Genomic DNA, 18,588 nt, shown 5'->3' with positions numbered 1-18,588 from the left:
GGCATTTCTCATGGATGGCTAATGCATCCTGTGCATCTTTTGTGGGGATCAGGGAGCAGAGCACTTTCTTCACAGGGATGATTCAGAACAACTGTGGGGGGAAAGCATCACTTCAGTCAACCGACAAGTACACAGTGTTTTAATTATGTGACATCACTGTGCTGAGAGGTTCTAGGAAGAACATCACCCCAGGCCCTGCCCTGTCCTGTCCCGGAGCTCACCCATTTGAAGAGACTCAACTAACAGTCACACTTTTCATATTTCATTAGCTAGTGTTGCCTCAATTTCACACTTGACTTTGTCCTTAGAAACACAGATATAAAGAAATAATATCCAAGTTTAACAATAAAAACTAATCTATATGCCTATGGTTGAAATAGTAACTAAAAGAGTGGTTTTACTCTTGTTTCCTAAGAAAAACTACTCAGGAAGGCAATAATATGATTATTTCATTAAAACATAATCAGGGTGTGTGTGTGCAGGGGCCTCTATATTCTAAAGCTGAGAGCTGAGGAAATAAATGTGTGGAATTTCTAAAATAGATCCTTTATTGAAGTATAATTTACAAAGAATAAAATGCATGCATTTAAAGCATAAAATCTGGTGACTTTTGACCAATGCTTGCACCCATAAAACCACCACCACAAGCAAGACACAACATTTGCAATGCCCACCTCAAAAACACCCTCCCAGCCAGGGCACACTCCTTCGAAGCCCAATCCAACCCCGGAAAACCACTGCCCTGCTTCCTGTCACTACCCATGAGCGAAGGTGTGAGCTTTAATGGCACTAGGGGGAAAAACCACCCACCTGACTTCCACCTGAAGGCTTTTCAGTTGGGGGTGCAGGGGCGTTAAAGCACGTGCCAATTTTCTTTTGCTCACCTACATACAGCAGCAGTGATGAGGGGGCTTTTGAAGGACTGCAGACAGGCTGGGTGGGGGGACTGTTAGAGTCCGGAGAACCTGCTGTCTCCAGCGCCCAGGCCTCCATGGTTTTTGTTTTCATGACAGGCAAACAGGAGGACTGAAAGCCATCCACCCCCCCAGGTAAACTCAGCTCCGAATCCAGGTCTACATCTTTGCGCGAGGCCTCCTTAAAGCATGTTTCTGTTCTTCAGTGGGTAATACGTTATTCTCAAAGGGACCATTTTAAATTGTTTCAACGAAAAGAAACAGGTGCCACACAGTGCAGGTGAAAGAGACCCCTCAGCAATATACAAGGGGTCAGAACCAGTTCTGGAAGCATCTGTAAAAGCTGAATGAAATTCCTGCTGGCTTCTAACACACACTCCTGTTTGTGTGCTCATTCATGCAGTTGTATTGTTTTATTTCAAACAACTTATTGATAAAGCTTTATCAATGTGTAATTGACATACAATACACATGCACATTTAAAGTGCATTATTTGACATATTTATACTTTTGACATATTTATGCACCCATTAAACCATCACCAAATATCAATATAATGAACAATTCCATCACCCTCCCAAAGTTTCCTGCTACCCTAATCCCTCCCTCCTGCCCTTCCCTGCAGCACCCCTGACCTTCCAAGGCAAGGACTGATCTGCTTTTTGTAACTATTGATTAGTTTACATTTTTAAAATTTTACACAAATAAAATCATAGAGCATGTACTCTTTTTTTATCTGGCTTCTTCTATTCAGCATAACTATTCTGAGATTCATCAATGTTGTTTTATCTTTCAGTGCATCAATAATTCATTCCTCTTTGTTGTAGAGCAATATACCATTGTATACACCACAATTTCTTTATCTATTTACCTGTTGATGGGCAGTTTTTGGCTGTGCCAAATAATGCTGCAGTGAACATTCACATATAAGACTTTGTGTGGACATATGCTCTCATTACTCTTGGGTAAATTCTTAGGGATGGAATGGCTGAATCACATGGTAGGTATACGTATGTTTCTCTCTTTAAGATCCTGCCCAACTGTTTCAGCCAATGGCTGTACCCTCTGACTGACATTCATCTTCACCAACAGGATATGGGAGTTCCAATTGCTTCACATCCTTGAAACACTTGGTATGGCCAGTCTTTTAAAATTCTGGCCATTAAAATAGGTGGAGTGGAATCTCAATGTGGTTTTAATTAGAGTTCTAATGACAAATTATGGAGAGCATCTTTTCATGTGTTTACCTTTGTCAAAGGACCTGTTCAAATCATTTGCACTTTTTGTTATTGGGTTCTTTGTTTTCTTATTAAGTTTTTAGAGTTCTACATACACTCTGGATATAAATATTTTATCAGATAGATTTCCATAGATTTACAAGTATTTTCTCCAATCTGTGCCTTGACTTTGCATTCCCTCAATAGTGCCTGTTAAAAGCAAAAGGTTTTAATCTTGATGAAATCCAATTTGTCAAAATGCACATCATGGCTTCCCCCCCTTTTTCTTATTTTGTCTTAAAATTATCATTTCAATAAGCAAAACAGAACCAATCTAAATACAATTGTGGACTCCCTGCCCTTAAAGCATGATGTACCAATGAAAACTTTTTCTGATGATGTAATACTTACAGCTATTTTTATTCTGGGCCATAGGCTCCCTCTCTTTATGTAGGACAAATAGCAATGGAATCTCTTTAGAATCACTTGAAAAGTGAAACCACACAGCTTCGACTCTGCCTAACAATGTACAACTCGTTATTTCTCCCACCTCTGACACTGAGACCTTCCCCCCTGTTCCAACATCAAGGGAACTACAACAAAATCCTAGCAGGATAGAGGTTCTTGGCCAGATCTCCAGCAGTGCGTGATACACAGCAGGCATTTACTAGATGTAAGAATGGGGCCACTGATCAAGCTCAGGACCATCGCTCAGGACACAACGGTCCAGATCATGGCCCCAGAGTTTAAGCAGGAATCCAAAATAGCAGCCGTTAGAGACCTATAGGGGGCCCAGGGAAACTGTCACCTCCCTTTCTCTACTCTCAAAAAGCTTGACATTTATGAAGTGTTTCATCCCCTTACAAATATCACAAGAGGTTCAAGTGCAGAATTTCAGAGTCAGGCCCAAGATAAAAGATATTTTATGGAGGGAAAGAATAGATGGCTGATGAACTCCTGTAGACATAATGGGAAAATTTGGTTCCTTCAGAATAAAAATAACATTTCTAAAACATTCGACATTCACTTTGCAACATACTGTCGTAGAGCCCAGTTCATAGCTGGCTTTCTGTTGACTTTTACTGAACAACCATGAGTGTTTCCAACAACGGGAATTTAATCTCTGATACAAAAACTTTAACTCTTGCTCAACAGCACTAAATTAGGCTACAGAAATATGGTGAATGAATCCGTACAGGGGTGGGCAAAAGTAGGTCTACAGTTGTCTGTATGGAAAAAGACATGCAGGTTAGGATTATTACAATAGCTTTATTAACTGTGTTTCGCGTACTCACAACTGTAAACCTACTTTTCCTCACCCCTGTACATCTGGTTCTTTTCTGTGCCCCATTCCATGTGTACGAGGAGGCCCTTCTATAAATATAAAGGCACACAGTATACAGTCCTGTAACCAAAGGTTTTATAAGGCCTTTTAGCTCTGAATATATGAAAATATACACATATGTCATCATGTCAAATTTGTCAACAATTTCATATCCTGAAATTATTAGTGGGTAAAACTGTTCTGATTTTGAAAGAGAGAAGACTGAGATATGGAGTAAACTCCTGAAGTTTAGTTCTGGGTAAAACTAATCATTATGGCCAAAAATTCAAGAAGTACCTACAAATACTAAGGATTAGGAAAAGGTAGTTAAAGTCGTCATCTTCCAAAATAAATGGGGAGGCTGGACTTATAAGCTTATATCTCATAAGTGAAAAAATACATATGCATACATCAAAAAATGGTCTAAACACAGAATAAAAGCCAGTATCACAATATGTCTTAGATGGCCTCGGGCCCAACAAGGCTGGAAGAGTCAGAAGCACACCTGGATGCAACCCAGAACCTGGAGCCACGTCCAGTCTAAACCAGATGCATCCCAGCTGACCTACAGAAACATGAGCAAGAAATAAATCCTGACCGTCTGCTGCTGTGATTGGTATGCTTGTTTGTTACCCAGCAAAACCTGACCATGACAAGTCCTGATGCAATAAAGAGAAAAGAATGGCAAGTCAGGGAGTCATCATGCATTCATTATCAATCCTGTTTCTATTTGGTTTCACCTGAACTGCTGATTAAAAATTTCAAAGGATCTTGAGAACACTACTTTATAATCTTCTTGACCAAAAAAATTTATATAGAGCCACTTTTATATTTTGCCTGAATTCTCTCCTCATGTAACGTGAATGAGGAACCAGGATCCATTAGACTCCAGGGCTGGAGGAGGGTAGGGTGAGCAGGATTGGTTAATGGCTCTTCCCTTGATGGTGTCTTGATGTCAGGTGACCCACACTTCCCCCCAACCCTGACCACAAAGTCAGACCCATGTTAGTGGCTATAAAGTTATCTTCCAAAGGTGTCTGAATATAAATTGGCAAAGGTAGTATGTAACTGAAAATGTTCACACAAAAGTATCTACAACATCCTTTCAAATAATTCCTCTAATTCAGGAGTCCCAGAGCTCAACAGTAATAGGTAGGAGAAAGAGTCCAAAAGAATATGAAAGGGGGTATTTCTTCTTCGTATCTAAGTGGGTCATGAGATGCTAGCACTACTTAACCAAGGGGATTAGCAAACAATCCCTGCTCCAGGAATCTGAGTGCTGGACAGGTTATCTTCATGATTGCTCATTAAGATCTTTTTCAGAGGCTGGGATTAAATGTAGCTTCATCCTACGCTTTAATTCTGTACTCCTCTGACTTGTGTCAACCAATTAATTTCTCTACTTACACTCATTATTAAAATACAGATGGGGGAGCTGGTCAGGAAGAGAAATTCAGGCCAAGAGGTCAGGCAAAGTCTAGGCAGTGAGCTCAGACAATTTCACTGAAGCAATATTAGTGTGTGAACCCGGTCATAGCAGCCTCATTCACTTCTCCAAAGCACCTGCTGAGCAGAGAATGACTTGTTTTCCATTCCAGATATCAGTTACCAGTATCAAGAGGAAAACTTTCTCTAGGATATTAGCTAACTACTTCTGACTATTGGTGAAATTATTGATCCCATATTCTAACCAGCAGGAGAAAATTCACTTATTACCAGCCATGTATTCTTTCACTGTTGGAGGACAAAGAACAAAGACAAACTTATAAACTGATCTCTAACTTTCCATGTGCCCCACACAATAAACATAAATTCCTCAAACCAAAACCGCCTCTCCCCTCCACGAGGAGAGTAGAAATGGCCTGACTCAGTCGCCCAGATGTTTATTGGACACCTCGTATATGAACCAGGCTGTGAAAAAAACAGCCTTTTCCATCCCGGCTGAATGAGGACCCAGACTGGGACAGTCCTGTTTGGACCCCAAATCAGTTTGAGATTCATTGCTCAATTTAAAAATACAAGTTTCCTTTCCATTTAGAACTTCTCTTAATTACTGAGTCTTCATGATCTATTCCGAGCATGGTGCAGCCATTAAAAGCCCTTTAAAGCCAGATGATTTCATTCCAAATTAGCCCCGGGAGGGAAAAAAGTACTAAAATGTGCAATTTATTCAAAATAAATATCCATTTCTGACTTGAGGATGTTTAGCTTGATAAGTGTTGGAATTCAAACAGTTTTCTTTTCCAGGCAGATGACTCCTGAGTCATGATTGAAAATGTCATCACTCATTTTAATAAACAGCTGACACTACCACCAACACCCCCCAAAAATTAAGGCAAACATCCAGGAAAAGATCTTTAAAAATATGTTTTCAGTGGAAGTAATAAAACTCTCCTAAATCTAAAGTGTGCAGTTCAGCAGAACTGAACACCAAAGTCACTTCTGATGCTTTAATGGCATTAGATGGCTCTGAAATTATAGTTTAAAAATACTCTCCGAGAATACAAGCCAAATGACTACAGGATTATAAGTTCTCTCTCCCAGTTGTTCAGGTATTAAAAACAAGCACAAGCAAGAATAGCCTTCCAAAAAAACCAAACTAACTTAACAAGCAGCACATGAGTACGCAATCTACCCAACAAAGGTACACCACCGCATGCCTTTATTCGTCCTTTTATCAAATCTCTCAATAAAGACGTTTTTCTCCTCAATTTCCCCCCTTCCTGCATATTCTCTCCTCTGTTCTAAAGAAACATTTTAAAGGAGGCATGACTAAAATGACCAGTGAAGGGCACATGATCCATCGCCAAAGCCAGCAGCTTAGCATCTTCTCTCCTGACTGTCTGCCTCCCTCTTATGATGACGTGGGGCCATCACGATAACCCAGGATCGTCCCCATCTTAAGATCCTTAACTTACCTACATCTGCGAAGTCCCTGTACCGTGGGAGGAACACAGAAACCGGCTCCGGGCATTAGGAGGCGGACCCCATTTGTGGCAGTGGGGTGGGGCTGTTCAGTCTACCACAGGCACTACCAACACCCTGCAGCCTTTTCTTTCGCACATTTTTCTAACAAGCAGGGGCCTTTGCCGCCAGGATTTCACGGGTCAATACTACAGCGCTCCTCTCTCCGCACAGCTGCCAATTAAGTGATTTTCTGGGGTTCGTGATTCAAGAATATTTAGAGCTCTGTGGGGGGGGAAATCCACGTTTCCATTAGCTTCCAAGGGAGAAAAACGTACTAAGTCAGGGCCCAGTTAGGGAAGGACAGACTTTGGAGAGCACATAACAAACAACATTCAAAAGATTTCATATGACAGTGGATAGAAAAAAGTAAAATGGGGATGCACTGAAAGTACCACTGAGCTCTTGGAGGCCTCACAAATCACCCACTGTTCCTAAACCAAGCAGCCATCTGTCGCTGATTCGCGAATTTCCTCCCAACCTGGTCTGTCTACTGTCCACTGACGCAGCCTGCTATCACTTACCTTACTCCCTGTTCATTCCCTTCTCTCCCCCTAGTACACTAAAATACATGTGAACCCACGCATGTGTGTATGGGTACAGACTAACCTTCATTGTATTCTCTCCTGGGAACTTTAGGAGCAATACTATTTTTCCCTGTTGAAATATGCACGTACTAATAACACTTTGGCGCAACGCAGCTAAGGCTCCAACAGCAGCCACATTATCCTTAGCTTCTCTTATGCACCCTCTAGTGGCAGCCAGCACTAGAACAAGTCTTGCAAGGAAATATTTCTAAAATAGATGTCAGAGCCCCGGCTGGTGTGGCTCAGCTGGTTGGCTGGGGCTCGTCCAGTGCACTGAAGGGTTGCCAGTTCGATTCCCGGTCAGGTCAGGGCACGTGTCCAGGCTGCGGGCTCGATCCCCAGGAGGCGGTGTGCAGGAGGAGGCCTATCAATGTTTCTCTCTCACCTTAATGTTTCTCTCACTCTCCCCACTCCCTTCCTCTCTCTCTAAAAATCAATTTTTAAAAAATAGGTGTCAGAGCTCAAGAATTGGTGATTTTACACAAGCTTTCAAATGTACAGTGTAGATGAAAAAGGAGCTACATACTAAACCTGACAAGCTCAGGGAAGGCCTGCATGGTGAGCCTTACAAACTCAGAGACCTGAAGTAACCACATAGGGTGGTTTGAAATTAAAACTTTTCTAACTGAAAGTGAGTTCTGGCTAGTAGTTATGTCCTAGGCCGGTATCTTCCCTGACAAAGGTCAATCTGTCTGTAGTCTTTTTGCATCTACGGTAACATACCTTTGGAACATCAAAGTATCTCCTTTTTCCAGTCTCCCACCAAAGCGGGAGACTGAGGGCCCCTTATCATTATTGTTACCATGTTAACTGTTACCTGTGTACCATCCTAAACCCACCTATGCGAAAGAAGTATGTGTCTATTGGTTTACTCTTTACCCAATCCCACAGGTTTCCCCACTTTGCTTTCTCCTGCCTCCCTAACCTACCACAAATGGATTTCATGTAACCCCCTTACATCTTCCCCTTTGATCCTGATGTAATAAAATAAGTGGTAAAACTGTCATTTTCTGGAGCATTTTCTCACTCCGTTGAGATTTGCTTCCCGGAAATTGTCGTCAGTTTGGCTCAAATAAACTCATAAAAATTCTTACAGGTTTGGACATTTCTTATGTTGACAACAGCATTCTGGCTCGGGAAACCATTCACTTTATGTGTTAGGTATTTTCTTTTTGTGATCTTTGGGATGGCCATAGAGTCTACTCAAACTCACAGAAGCAATGAACAGCCTGGTAAAAAGAGAAACCCAAAGTCCGGTGAAAACAGAGGCCTAAATAAATTGTGCTATAGTCACAAGACAAGGATATGATACAGCAACAAAAATGAAGGAACTGCAGCTACACGCGGCAACATGGGATTGGTCTTTTAGAAAAATGTCTAGTGCTAAGACACTAGTTCTAGAAGCCTACAAAAACATGGTGCCATCTTCATAGACTTCAAAAGCAAAAGTCTGATTTAGGAATACACAAAATGTCATTTAAATATATGTGCATATTTAAATGTATACATACGCATATGTATATACAGTTCAAAAAGCAAAGAAGCGAAGAGCACAAAACTCAGGGCCATGCTTGCCTTTGGTGTGGGAGGCAGCCGAAGGCAGGGAGACACAACCGGGCCAGTCCTGGTTGGGGAAAAGGCTCAAGCGTATTCAGTTTATTATAATGTCTTACAACTTACACCTATATTCCATGTATTATTCTTCAATATATCAAATATGATCATTAAAATATATTTAAGGAATATGTATAGGTAGTTAGATTAGATTGATAGACCGAGAGATTGACAGCTGATATCTGATAGATGGACAGACACACAGACTGGCCAACAGAACCCAGGGGTGAGTTGTTCAAAAGACAACATGTGTCTTCTCAGATTTATTCTTATTTGAATTGCCTGAAGACTATAGTACTAGAATAAAGCTAGAAATATCAGTCTTACCCTGAATGGCACAGAGTTCCAAGTTTTACTTAAGTAACACTTCTTGTAGGATAGACACCTAAATCACGAGAATACACATTTTGGCCCCTTCACACGTACATGGAGGCTCAGTTTTGGGCTTGTCGCTAAGCCACAGAAAGGAAGAATTTCAGAACTTTTATCCCACCCCTCCGATATCACTTGACCTTGGAGATTAATGATTTCAACCTCTTATTTAATGATACATTAACAATTTTCCTATATGCCTCTCCTATGAGGCTTAGCGTGAGTGGCACGTGGTCCTCGGACTGATTTCTGAGGCTCCATCCTTTCCTTTGAGTCCAGCTGCTTCTCTGCACTTGGGACCTGACCTTTGCTTCCAATGACCGAGCTGAGCCAGTCTCTCCCCTTGTAACTGGAGCCCTGTCTCTGGACCGCAGCTCTTTGGCACTTAGGTGAACTGAACACTGAAAGCGGGGAAGCCTGCAGAGCTCCATACTACCTCCCACATCCAGTCACAGGCCCCTCCCTGCCTAATCGGACACCCTCCTTCACTGAATATCTTGTAGCCCCTCATGATAAAGGCCATGCATGTTTATCACAGAAAATGTAATAAATTGGGTAAACAAAAATCAGGAAAACTAAAATTGCCTATGTTCCCTTCACAAAGAGATACATCTATGTACCAACATGTAATTACAACGTATAATGCATTATACCTCCCTACACTTGTTTTAAACCTACAATTTTCTTACAATTAGCAATAAAGGATAAATTTTCATAGCCCTAAATATTCTTATACAGCATGATCTGAATTAGCTACACAATATTCCATTTATTCCAGTTACTATAGCTGCATAAAAAAAAATAAAAACTTACTGGTATAAAACAAAAATCACCCTCAAACACAGCTTCTGCCTCAGGGCCTTTGCACTTGCTATTCCATCTTCTATTCCTAGAAGCTCTTCCTCCACAACCTCACCTCCTTCAAGTTTTTGCTCAAAAATCTTTTTCATAAAAGTCTTTACTAAGCACTTTATTACAACTCGACCCTCCCTGCCCATCCTCACACTCCCTAATCCCCTCTACTACTTTAGTCTCTCTTAAACACTGTCTAACTTTATGTATTATAGTAACATTTATTTTCTGCTCACTCACTCTACTGTGAACTCCACGAGGAAACTGTTTGTCTGTTGTTGCTTTTTTTCCTTCCACAAATGCTTGGCAATAAAGCATTCGATAAACAAATGAATGAACATATATATAATTTTACATAAAGACTGGGAGGAAATAAAACTGAAAGTGAGTTTAATTTCTGAGTGATGGGGTTATTAGGGATTAGGTTTTCATCTTTTACTAAGTTTCATATATTTTCAGTTTTCTAAATTGGCATGTATGTTTTTAAAATGAGAAAAAAAAATCTTAAATGCTAGTAGGCAAATATGACTATGAAATGTTTGGGAACAACAGAAAGAGACAGGCAGAGAAAGAGAAAGCCAGAGAGAGAGAGAAAAAAGTGTGGACCACAAACAGGCACTGTAATAAATCTAACTGAAAGTAACCTCACGGGGTGATCTGATCATGAATTCCTAACTGGACAGGCCATGGTGAACAGTCACGTACCAGGCCTATAACTTCCCTAGTAAAAGGTTAATCTTTGCCTTAAGCTTTGAAATGCCTTTTTCTGACCCCTGGGAAGAGCAACCACCCTCAAGAGAACGCTTGGTCTTAACTCTCTTGTAATCCAAGCCCTGCCTTGCTTTCCCCCACCTTCATATCATCTTCCTTATGTTCCCCCCCGCCCCTTAATTCCAAATGCATATAAGAAACTGAAAACTCATTCTTGAAGCATTTGAGATCTTGTTTCCCAGCACTGTCAGTTTTAACTCAAATAAATTCTTATAAAAATTCTCTATAGGTTTGGATGTGGGAGGAAGGAAAGAAGAAAGGGAGGGAGGGAGGAAGAGAGGAAGGGAGGAAGGAAGGAAGGAACTTTTAACTACCTGTGAAGTCTTTATATTCAAATAATTGTATCAAATAATTGTAACATATGCTAGGGCAAATAAAGAGAAATTTCAACTACTAGTCTTCCGTCTCTGGTAATTTATATTTACTGAGGCAGAGAAAGAATGCTATTAGTTAACAATTAGTCTAGTTAATTATTTTCTATATTTATAAATGAACTACATTTTCAAATCCTTAATAATTCAGGATCTACTACCTAATCAAACCTAGCAAGCATGGGGTTAAGAGAATCTGCAAACATGGATGAAAAGGATCAGAGTTGGAATTTTCTTTTGTTATCAAGTGGCTATAGAGACCCAAGGGGCTGCCAAGGGGAAAGACAGCGTACACACACTTTTTTTATTTTTAATATATTTTTACTGATTTCAGAGAGAGGAAGGGAGAGGGAGGGACAGAGAAAGAAACACCAATGATGAGAGAGTCATTGATTGGCTGTCTTCTGCATGCCCCCCACCAGGGATTGAGCCCGAAATCCAGACATGTGCCTTGACCTGAATCGAACCACGATCTTCTGGATCATAGGTTGATGGTCAACCGCTAAGCCACGCCAGCTGGGCCACACACTTTCAATTATGAAAAAATGTAGTAGTTCTAAAATAATGGGGGAAAATAGTGATAGAACTAATATTAAATCAGATTATTATGGAAATACATTAATTTAAAGAAATGTTAAAAATGAACAAAAACAAAAATTATAATAAAATATAATATTGAGTGCTTAGGACTCACTTAAGGAGTCCTAAGTATCAAGTCATTTAGAGTCACCTAAGGGCTGCTGCTCCCAGACCCACAGAGAGTCTGACCCCTGGATATCTGCCAATGTTTTGACTCCATAAACCTGCTTGAACATAAGGATAATATGTTACTCATGAATGGAATGTACATGGAGGAACAGGTCTAACAATTTACTGTCCTTGACAATGAAACCAGTGGGCTAAGAAATGTACTGTAGTTCGTCTTTTGTTTTATTTTAATGCCTCAGAAAATTTGTCAGCTGCTGTCATGAAGATCTATGCCAATCTCATGAAGAGCTTTTCCCCTGAATTCACATTGTAGGCATGTACTTTAGTTTGACAGACGACTGAGAGAAAAGAATGGCCCTTAAATGTCTAGCATGAGCCTGGCCAGTGTGGCTCAGTGGTTGAGCATCAACCTAGGGTCCAGGAGATCACAGTTCGATTCCCAGTCAGGGCACATGCCCGGGTTGCGGGCTCGATCCCCAGCAGGGATGTGCAGGAGGCAGCCGATCAATGACTCTCATCACCGATGTTTCTATCTCTCTCTCTCCTTCTCCCTTCTTCTCTCTGAAATCAATAAAAATATATAATATTTTTTAAATGTCTAGCCTGAGGCATTTTTTAAACTCATACATAGCCCTGGCTGGTGTGGCTCAGTTGGCTGAGTGTCATCCTAAGAGGTCACCAATTCCCAGTCAGGGCGCAAGCCCAGTTTACAGGCTCAATCCTCAGTAGGGGGCATGCAGGAGGCAGCCAATTGATATTTCTCTTCCTCTCTAAAATCAATAAGAATGTATTTTTTAAAAACTCATAAATAACTTTTTAGATAGATACACCATAGATAGTGAAAAATTAAGAAGAATTCTCCATATCACTGTCCTCCAAAACATCTTTAAAAGGTGCTTATAGTCCTTTGTTCCACACTTGTCTTCAAGTGGGGTAATTTTCAAAGTATAACTTTAAAAAATGAACACAACAGATTGGAATCTGGATGAAGACCTTTGAGAAACTTTCGGACCCAATCCCAGTAGTTCTGGCTAAGAGCTCGCTATCTCTCAGTCAATGAAAGGATCTGTTCTTTCTGAGAGAGGAAGAAAGGGGCTTTGACTCTCCACTGTGCAATACATGACTACAGAATTGTGCTCAGTTATTATTTTTTTTAAAAGGAATAAAAGGCCTATTTGGATTTTTATTTTGGCAGGGTAGGAACTCTGAAAGTGGTGCTTGGCTCCCAGGCTAGCCCAGACATCTTCAGCCAAAAACTAACCCAAGCACAGATATGCTTATGCTTAAATCTAGCATATTCTGAATTTAATCAAACTTTTTTTCTTGAGGAAAAAATAGTATCTTTTTCATTTAATCCAACTGAATACTCCCTTCATAGCAGGATTTTATTTTAAAACTCATGGAGATCTGGCTCCCTGTCTATAGTTCTGACTACAATTAAACTAAAAATAGTTTCCAAATATTATGCCTTATTAGAAAGGTACTAGCACAGGGTTACAAAATACAAGTTTCAAAGTGACTTTCAGGCACATTAAAAAATCCTAAAACTGTAAAATCTAGTAGTTTCAATGCATGAGTCAGAGTTATTGCTGTGCCTAATAGCAAAGAAAGAAAGTAAACTTTTCAAGCTACCATGTGCTGGAGGGGGGGAAAAATGGAGTCACTTCTGCTATACCCACATCAGCAAACCAAGGATTCATATCCAACCTAACTGCAATTTCAACCTGCCCCAGGAATGTAATCTTAACCAGTCAGTCTGGAATTTTCTGGTGATCTGCCACACAGGCCCTTTCCATCCCCCAAAAGAAGAAGAGGTAATCAGTTCTTTCCCATCCCTTCTCCCTTCTCTCTGTAAAGCCTTTTCAGTTCCTTAGAACTGCTTTCTACTTGCTAGATGGGATGCTGTCCGCTTCATGAAGCATTCAACAAAGCCAGTGAGATCTTTAAAAGGTACTTGGTTGAATTTTTATTTAACACACGTGACTATTTAATGCTGTTTACCTGATAATTCACCCTGTCTATGCAATTTTGATGAATAATGATGATTCATAAATATAGAAACCAGTTCTCACACTAAATTCTGTTCTCCAGATGAGACAATTTAGCAAATGCTAGATGACTTTTAACTTTTAACAAAGATATAATACTGAGCTCAGGATTAAATTAGACATTTCTTACTTAAATGCTCCAGTTCATTCTGGGCATCTGAGGCAGGGCAAGCTCAGGACTTAGGTTTTACAACCAAAGATTCTTGGCTCCTCTTCTCCCCGGGGGAAAAAAAGAAAAAATCCAGCTACAACACTTCAGCAGTTATCTGGATACTGACAAGACAAAGGGCATTTTATCCCATAAAGTGAGACCACGTAACTACTTCTCCTGAGAGCAGGTGAGAGAGTCAAACGGAGAGGAGTTACCCTGCAATCTGACTCAGCTAGAGGCAAAAAGCTCACAACTGCTGCTAATCCCTGTTGGCTCGAGAAAGACTGACTGTTAATCCTCTGCTGTGCCCCTGAAGAGTCAGCTCAAGGTAAGGCACAGGAGATCAGACGCACTCCTTACATCACTGGAAAGCCACTCCCCACCTCCCTGAAGGAGACCCTGCTGGCGCATGGGGGTTCTGGGGAAGTCTGAGAAAACCCCAAAGCTCTCGGCCATAATTTTCAAAATAATTCATTGCCATGAAAAACCCCTGTATTTTCTGTAATTGGCACTGAACAATAAAAACAGATTTATGATGAGAACAGCTCCTTAACCTGGGTTATAACGTACAACAGTATTAAAGAACTAGGGTTAGAAAAATCTGACCTAACTGAAAACAATTTTGTTTTTAAAAGGTGATGTGCACAACTTTTCCTTTGTTAACAGAGGATTTTATTCAGTCAGCTGCCACTGTCACAGGCAGAAATCAAAAGCTATTACACCATGGATCAGGTTTCATTTCAATACCAGGAATGAGTCATAAAAGATGTTAATTTGGTTAGGTTGACAGACAGCTCTGTATAAATCCTGTTCACAGATTGTAGAATTACTGCTTACTGGTTATTTAAAAAGAAAAAAAAAAAAGGTCAAGCCTGAGAGCCTCTTGGAACTTACCCACTGAGAATCACATTTGCACAAAATGAATTTTCTAGGTCAATAAAAATCACAAAAATCAATATGTGAATGGCATGTGATTAAAAGTACTCAGTTTTTATTGCTGATGGCAATATTGGAAATTAGGTGATGGTTTTACTGTTCTGTAGTAAAGTATAATACATGTGAACCTCATGAAAACCTTTTGAATGTCCAGAAAAACTACACATGCAGAGGTGTGCATGTACAGTCATCTTGCTGCTCAATTTTGAAGGAAATTCTTTAAGCTAAGCTTAGCTGACAAGTGCAAATTTTCCCAAAGAGTAACGAACAGTCTGTGAAATAAAAAGCCATTAGATGTAGACAAGGAAGGGAGGCACTCCTTTCCCCCACTCCGCCCACCCACCCCTGCCTAAGCTTTATTGAGATGTAATTTACATAAAATATTGTATAAATTTAAGGTGAGCAATATGGTGATTTAATACACATATATATTGCAAAATGTCTACTACAATAAGGTTTGTTAACTCATCCTTCACCTCACATCATCACCATTCTGTTGTTTTGGTGAGAACATTTAAAATTTACTCTATTAGCAACTTTCAAGTATATAATACTGTGCTGTTAACTAGGCTCACCATACAGTGCCTTAGAGCCCCAGAATTCACTCCCCTTATGACTGGAAGTTTGTGCCCTTTGAGCAACATCTCCTCATTTCCCCCAGCCCCTGGCAATTACCCAAATACTCTGTTTTTGAGTTCAGCTTGTTTAGATTCCACATGTAAAGTGAGATCATACTGTATTTTGTCTCTCTGTCTGACTTATTTTACTTAGCATAATGCCCTCAGGGTCCACCCATGCTGTAACCAATGGTAGAATTTCCTTCTTTGTTAATGGCTGAATTATATTCCGCTGTGTATATGGACCAATTTTCTTTTTCCATTTATCTGCCGACAGACTCTCAGGTTGTTTCCCAGTCTTGGCTACTGTGAATAATGCTGCACTGATCATGAGGGTGCAGATATCACTTCAATCTTGCTTTCATTTTCTTTGGATATATACCCAGAAATAGAATTGCTAGGTCCTATAGTAGTTCTTTTTTTTTTTAATATATCTTTATTGATTTCAGAGAGAGGAGGGGAGAGGGAGAGAGAGAAAAACATCAATGATGAGAGTCATTGATCAGCTGCCTCCTGCATGCCCCTGACTGGGGATCGAGCCTGCAACCCGGGGAATGTGCCCTGACCAGGAATCGAAGAGCGATCTCCTGGATCCTAGGTCGATGCTCAACCGCTGAGCCATACCCGGCCGGGCAGAAGTTCTATTTTTAATTTTTTGAGGAAACTTCATACTGTTTTCCATAGTAGTAGCACCAGTTTGCATTCCCACCAACAGAACACAAGGGTTCCCTTTTTGAGATGCTCCTTTTTAATGTAAAAAAACTTACAATGGCTTTATGAAGGGAGGATGCTCCATTATTTGCTTCACCTTTTTAACAGTGCATCTGATGGTCCTTAAATGAGCCAACTAGAGCCCCATGAAGGGAAGGTCTGGCTCATCCTGAGACTGAACACAAACCACTTGCCCAGTGCTAGAAAGAGGTGAACCTAACCCTGGTTTGCTAACCGGGGGACCCAGGTGCCGCCACTGTGGTGGGTGTTGATTTCTAACTACGGCCAAGTGAGAGCAAGGTTTCTGAGCTCAGAACCTGAGAATTGGAATGGGAACAACGCTGATCCCACATGGCTCACAGGAGTAGGACAGTGCCTCTCTCTGCCTCCCAGGACCCTCTTATCCATCACTCTATTTTTATTTATTTCCTAATTTTTGTTGTTGTTGTTAATCCGCACCCAAGGATATTTTTTCCATTGATTTTTAGAGAGCGTGCAAGGGAAGGAGGGGGAGGGGAGAGAGAGAGAAAGAGAGAGAGAAACATGGATGTGAGAGACATATCAATTGGTTGCCTCCCGCACACACCCTGACTGGGCCCAGGGACCGAGCCTATAACCCAGGTACATGCCCTTGACCAGGAATCAAACCCAAGATAATTCCGTGAGCAGGCAACGCTCAAACCACTGATCCACACCAGCCATGGCTATCCATCACTGTATTTTATCCTTAAAATAAAGTGGTTTTAACTTTTTCAATGTTAAAGAACACAAGCACTAGCCAGTACTAGATGCCAAGAATCACTGCAAACAACATTCCAAATCATCATCAAAAGAATTAGAGGAATAAGTATTTTAATTTCACATCTTCAATGACATGAATAGATTAGAAGTGAAATTCTACAATGGAAACTGAAATGAAAAAAATATTAGAAAGTATCCCCTCCTTCAGACACCAATCACAAGTCCAGATGTTACCTGTGCTTCTGACCCATCAGCTACAGACTGGAGGCTCCAACAATCCCCTCCTTGAGTTTGATTAATTTGTTAGAGCAGCTCAGAGAACTCGACAGAAACATTTTATTTACTAAATTACCAATTTATCACAAAGGACATAACTCAGGGACAGCCAGATGGAAGAGATGCATAGAACAAGGCATGGGAAAAGGGTACAGAGCTTCCTTGGTCTCTCCACATGTTCATCAACCCAGAGGCTCTTCATACCCTGTCCTTTTGGGGGCTTATGGAGGGTTTATTACATAGGCATAACTGATTAAATCAATGGCCATCGGTGACTGGTTCAATCTCCAGCCCCGCTCCCCTCCCCAGAGGTCAGGAGTTAGGACTGAAAGTTCCAACCCTCTAACCACACAGTTGGCTCCACTGACAACCAGCCCCCACCCTTAGGTGCACACAGATTGGAACACTGGGGCCCCGGGAAATACCTCAAGGCAAATGACTGTCAGAGCCTTGCTGGTCCCCCCCCTGGGCCATGTCATCCGTCCCACACATCCTTCTACCTCCCTGAGAACCACTGGGGGTCAGTTTTCTTCTTATATCCAATGTCTCCCTCTGTAGAGTCTCCTGGCAAGTTCACATTCTGTCCATGGAAATTTGGGATCCGAAACGAAGGAACAAGTAGGCAGAAGTCAACTGGTCATAAAATTACCCTTTACAGCTTAAATAAGCAGTATTTCCAAGAGCACGGCTTTCAAGGCACATAAAATACCAAGTTATGGTTTTGCGTAGGATTTTAATGGCACTGTTCGGTCCTTTCTGTGCATTCATTTCACGCTGTCCACTTTGATATAAACTGAGCACTCCAACCCCCCTCTCTAAGTAATACAAGACTGTCTCTTTAAGGCAGAATTTTAAAAAATAAACAAATGCCTGCAAACATTCATTTTACTGGAACATTAATCCTTCCACTTTCCTCATTTCTCCACTTCTCATATGCACAGCTGGTGGAGTGAATTACGTTCCCCTCGTCAACTGCCTGGCTCTTTTCTCTCCCGTTTGGAAATGGCACTTTTACTTCAGGGGTGGTGACACCAAATGAGAAGGGGAGTGACTTGTCTCTGGCTGGGCAAGCAGTCAAGAGGTCAGTCAACATTTGCTGCACTCTCACCCCTCAGAGCCTCACACCTGCTCCTGCCACCCCTCTGAACTGACAGCATGGTTAACCCTTCCGGAATGTTCTAGCAGAGTTTCAGTGCCCGGTGCTGCCCTGTTCTCCCCAAGCAGTGCCATTCATGCCCCAAAACAAAGACTAAAAGGAAATCTCCAATGAAAACGCCTCCCTTTCTTCACTTCCAATCCTCACCCATTGGGACTGGCACATATTCAGGTTGCCCAATATTATAACAAGATGTGAACTATTTCTTAAATGAGTCCCAACTGGATCCTTGCCCTCGATTCATTTGAATTTCTTTTA

General features: G+C 41.0%; 1 protein-coding gene across 1 annotated transcript in view; it reads right to left on the bottom strand.

Moving 5' to 3' along the window:
- The window catches only part of RETREG1 (reticulophagy regulator 1), a 107,934-nt gene that overhangs the window by 56,946 nt on the left and 32,400 nt on the right, over positions 1 to 18,588 (bottom strand). The window lies entirely within an intron of this gene.

This window comes from Miniopterus natalensis, chromosome 3 (assembly GCF_054644295.1).
Source record: "Miniopterus natalensis isolate mMinNat1 chromosome 3, mMinNat1.hap1, whole genome shotgun sequence".
NCBI classification, from domain to species: domain Eukaryota; kingdom Metazoa; phylum Chordata; class Mammalia; order Chiroptera; family Miniopteridae; genus Miniopterus; species Miniopterus natalensis.
The sequence above is the reverse complement of the archived record's forward strand: the minus strand, read 5'-3'. Positions and strand labels throughout refer to the sequence as shown.